This window comes from Anomaloglossus baeobatrachus, chromosome 10 (assembly GCF_048569485.1).
Source record: "Anomaloglossus baeobatrachus isolate aAnoBae1 chromosome 10, aAnoBae1.hap1, whole genome shotgun sequence".
Taxonomy (NCBI): domain Eukaryota; kingdom Metazoa; phylum Chordata; class Amphibia; order Anura; family Aromobatidae; genus Anomaloglossus; species Anomaloglossus baeobatrachus.
The window spans coordinates 58,393,032-58,398,386 of NC_134362.1; the positions used below are offsets into that span (position 1 = coordinate 58,393,032).

The 5,355-nt window shown below is 40.2% G+C and overlaps 1 non-coding gene across 1 annotated transcript; it reads right to left on the minus strand.

The window, feature by feature from the left end:
* Positions 1-4,820: 4,820 nt before the first annotated feature.
* Positions 4,821-4,894, minus strand: TRNAT-AGU (transfer RNA threonine (anticodon AGU)). Its single transcript has one exon. It is a non-coding gene; the product is annotated as a tRNA-Thr (tRNA).
* Between the last annotated feature and the right edge of the window lie 461 nt (positions 4,895-5,355).

Sequence of the window (5,355 nt, forward strand, 5' to 3'; positions counted from 1 at the left end):
AATACACACAGAAGGCAACATAAAGACTCAATTAAGTTTTTATGTGTGATTTTCAATGGGGAAACCTAAAATACAAACTATTGAAAATTACATGACTTTTAATTGCACTGTGTGAATACTACCTTAGGGCCAACTTCACACAGCCATGTCTCTGGTACATGTGGCGTTTGTTTCCACGTGTAGCGGAGGCATGGACACATGTAGACCCATTAAATTCAATGGGTTTGTTCACGCATCTGTGTTTTGACATGGACTGTATAGAGTACATGTGTGTCCATGTGCTCTTCATGACAACATGTTCATTTTTTGGCCAACAGCATGGATGTCACATGGACTGCACACTGATGTGATCAGTGTGACACATATCACAAGATACCCACTCACTGAAATTACAGTCTGTACGGAAAGTGTTCAGACACCTTTAAATTTTGCCCTCTGTTTCATTACAGCCATTTGGTAAATTCAAAAAAAGTTCATTTTTTTCTCATTAATGTACACTCTGCACTCCATCTTGTCAGAAAAAAACAGGAATGTAGACATTTTTGGAAATTTTTTAAATTAGACAAACTGAAATATCACATGGTCATAAGTATTCAGACTCTTCCTCAGTATTGAATATAAGCACCCTTTCGAGCTAATACAGCCATGAGTTCTTTTTTGGGAATGATGCAATGAGTTTTTCCCGCCTGGATTTTGGGGATCCAGTGACTTGCCAAAATTCTGACTCTGAGCTCCTTGGGCACTTGCTTTGACCTCATGATTTTCATTTGGTGTGACATGCACTGTGAGCTGTAAGGTCTTATATAGGCAGGTGTGTGCCTTTCCAAATCAAGTCCTATCAGTTTAATTAAACACAACTGGACTCCAATGAAGGAGTAGAACCATCTCAAGGAGGATCACAAGGAAATGGACAGCGTGTGACTTAAATATGAATGTCGGAGCAAAGGGTCTGAATACTTATGATCATGTGATATTTCAGTTTTTCTTGATTAAAAAATTAGCAAAAATTTCTACTTTTCTGTTTTTTATCCTGTCAAGATGTGGTGTGGAGTGTACATTAATGAGAAAAAAAATGAACTTTTTTGAATTTACCAAATAGCTGCAATGAAACAAAGAGTGAAAAATTTAAAGGAATCTGAATACTTTCTGTACCCACTGTAAATGGATTTTTAAACTTAACCTGTCTCTGGTGTTGCAGTTGCTTTCGAGTCCTGCTCATTATGCCTCATGAATATTCACTGCAATATCCAAAATAGCAGTTGCACTTAAGTAAAGGGAAGGAGAAAAAACAAGAATGTACAGTTAGGTCCAGAAATATTTGGACAGTGACACAATTTTCGCGAGTTGTGCTCTGCGTGCCACCACATTGGATTTGAAATGAAATCTCTACAACAGAATTCAAGTGCAGATTGTAACGTTTAATTTGAAGGTTTGAACAAAAATATCTGATAGAAATTGTAGGAATTGTACACATTTCTTTACAAACACTCCACATTTTAGGAGGTCAAAAGTAATTGGACAAATAAACCAAACCCAAACAAAATATTTTTATTTTCAATATTTTGTTGCGAATCCTTTGGAGGCAATCACTGCCTTAAGTCTGGAACCCATGGACATCACCAAACGCTGGGTTTCCTCCTTCTTAATGCTTTGCCAGGCCTTTACAGCCGCAGCCTTCAGGTCTTGCTTGTTTGTGGGTCTTTCCGTCTTAAGTCTGGATTTGAGCAAGTGAAATGCATGCTCAATTGGGTTAAGATCTGGTGATTGACTTGGCCATTGCAGAATTTTCCACTTTTTTTGCACTCATGAACTCCTGGGTAGCTTTGGCTGTATGCTTGGGGTCATTGTCCATCTGTATTATGAAGCGCCGTCCGATCAACTTTGCGGCATTTGGCTGAATCTGGGCTGAAAGTATATCCCGGTACACTTCAGAATTCATCCGGCTACTCTTGTCTGCTGTTATGTCATCAATAAACACAAGTGACCCAGTGCCATTGAAAGCCATGCATGCCCATGCCATCACGTTGCCTCCACCATGTTTTACAGAGGATGTGGTGTGCCTTGGATCATGTGCCGTTCCCTTTCTTCTCCAAACTTTTTTCTTCCCATCATTCTGGTACAGGTTGATCTTTGTCTCATCTGTCCATAGAATACTTTTCCAGAACTGAGCTGGCTTCATGAGGTGTTTTTCAGCAAATTTAACTCTGGCCTGTCTATTTTTAGAATTGATGAATGGTTTGCATCTAGATGTGATCCCTTTGTATTTACTTTCATGGAGTCTTCTCTTTACTGTTGACTTAGAGACAGATACACCTACTTCACTGAGAGTGTTCTGGACTTCAGTTGATGTTGTGAACGGGTTCTTCTTCACCAAAGAAAGTATGCGGCGATCATCCACCACTGTTGTCATCCGTGGACACCCAGGCCTTTTTGAGTTCCCAAGCTCACCAGTCAATTCCTTTTTTCTCAGAATGTACCCGACTGTTGATTTTGCTACTCCAAGCATGTCTGCTATCTCTCTGATGGATTTTTTTCTTTTTTTTCAGCCTCAGGATGTTCTGCTTCACCTCAATTGAGAGTTCCTTAGACCGCATGTTGTCTGGTCACAGCAACAACTTCCAAATGCAAAACAACACACCTGTAATCAACCCCAGACCTTTTAACTACTTCATTGATTACAGGTTAACGAGGGAGACGCCTTCAGAGTTAATTGCAGCCCTTAGAGTCCCTTGTCCAATTACTTTTGGTCCCTTGAAAAAGAGGAGGCTATGCATTACAGAGCTATGATTCCTAAACCCTTTCTCCGATTTGGATGTGAAAACTCTCATATTGCAGCTGGGAGTGTGCACTTTCAGCCCATATTATATATATAATTGTATTTCTGAACATGTTTTTGTAAACAGCTAAAATAACAAAACTTGTGTCACTGTCCAAATATTTCTGGACCTAACTGTAGATGGTTAACATTGGAATATGAATACGCATTACTGCCAAGAAAACTTGAATTATTTTTTTTTTTTTTTAAAATATGAGTTACTTAGCAATTTAAAGATGGCCAAATTTATTTGTGCCACGATACCACGTCAAGGTGTAACTCTCATCTGGGTCCTACTCTAATTTCTCTGCCTCTCTTGTCCAAATTGACCTTTAAAATGGGCTAGAGTAGAACCTGCAAAAGGAAAATTAAAACACGTGAAATAACTGAGAGGAGTGCACAAAGGACATGACTCCATAATACCAACTAGAAAAAAAAAAATTTAACCCCCCCCCCGAAAAAAACCAACATTTTTCATGTTTTCTTGGCAGTAATGCGTATTCATATTCCAATGTTCATCATCTACGTTCTTGTTTTTTCTCCTTCCGTTTACTTGAGTGCAACTACTATGTTGTATGTACTGTATATAGTATGTCATGTTCAGTATGCACCAGTAGAGACTATGAGAATAGGAAGTGTCAGCAATTTTTCTAGTTTGCACTGATGCAGACACGGAAGCAAGTGTGACAGCAGTGATGGATATTGTGTAAGGCTAGGTTCACATTTCCGCTAAAATGTATCAGTCTTAATCCGCTGCTATGGTAAACAACGCAATCCGTTTAACGGATTCCGTTGTGTCCCATAGACTTGCATTGGTGGCGGATTGCGACTGATGACCCTGCGTTGCGTCCGCTGCATCGCGGTCCGTCGTTTTTTGACTGACCACTGGGCGGGGAGCAACGCATGTAACGTTTTTCTGGCCGTCAAAATTGACGCACCACACAGGAATCCGCCGCAGTCACGCTTGTAATGTATGTCTATGGTGCTGGATTCCGTCGTAATCCATCTTACGACGGAATCCAGCGCTGGATTCTGTCATGCTCTACTGAGCATGCCCAGCAGGTTTGGCACACCCACTGGGCTGTCCCAAACACAAACGGATCATGGCTGATCTGTCAAAAAACGGACGCACAGCGGATGCAACGGACGCAACGGATCAGTTTTTTCACAGGATTTCTGTGAAAGGAATCCTGTGAAAAACACATCCGTTGCATCAGTTGACAACTTAAAAACGAGTGATCCGTTGCTGACGGACCTGACGGATTTAAAACAACGGAAATGTGAACTTAGCCTAAATGCTCCACAAACAATGAGTGATTCTATATCTACCTTTAAAATTGCACTCGTTAAGCCTCACGCTAATATACACCACATTTTTTTTATTTTTTTATTTTTTTTTTTACTTTTGCTGGCATTTTTTTGGTGAAAATGGTACCAATACTAATGTAAGTGGTCATCATAGCATGTTGCCCAACTTATCAAGGTGTTTGGTTAGAGATTCTGTTACTTTAGCCTCTGATCCACTCATTTGCTTCTGAGCGGGGTGGGGTGGGGGGGCTGTGGGAGAGAGGGTGCCACTGGTTTCATCTGCCTAAGGCACCAAAGTACCTTGTCCCAGCCCTGGATGGATGTTTCCTATTCTTTATTTGGTTGAGATTCTCCAAGTTAACACTTCCTAGGTTCCCGCACCAATCTCTACTCTTCTTGCACTAGCCATGACTTGTTGACACAGACATGTGACCACCATAGCAAATCACTCCATTATGTTGTGACATGTCACCACCACTGAGGTCATCATTGTGGCAAGTGATTGATTTGAGCAGTCACATGTCTGTGTCAAGGAGTCATCCTTGGAGCAGTAAGAACTTAGGATGGTGAATTGGCTGGGAACTTGTAAAGCGATTATTTCTTTTGATATTTGAAAGAATTCTAAGCAATAATAAAAAAAATGAAGATTTTGAAGAATTCCTCTATAGAAACATTTCATAAGAAATAAAAAAATTATAGGCACTGCTGAGATTCGAACTCAGGATCTCCTGTTTACTAGACAGGCGCTTTAACCAACTAAGCCACAGCGCCAACCACATTCTCCAACTTTTTCGAATTCAACTAGTCTGCAGACGTAGTTAACACTAAAGAGGCACAAAAAAAATTGCACTGCCGAGGTCCAACCGGACAAGAGCAATCTTCAATTTGGCAACCAACATCCTGGTGACTCCTGACATTTACTAGGCCCCATGACATGAGTCTTGGTAACTGTACATTGAGGATTCTCTAACAATGCATTGTGTAGAAACGTTTTGACACCAAACTAAGGGATGTTTTGTTTGGAGCAGATATGACTCCTCTTTGTAAAGATGTCCTCAAAATAGAGTTCTATTAGGTGATAAATGCTCTTTAAAAGGAGTACTCATATTACAAAAAGTGTATAAAAATATTCTTTTATTTTTTGATCTTTAGGAGTCCAGTTTCCAGAAGCCCCACTGATGGTGAAAAAGCCATAGCATTCCTATCCACCCAGTGCATACAACTTTTCTTAT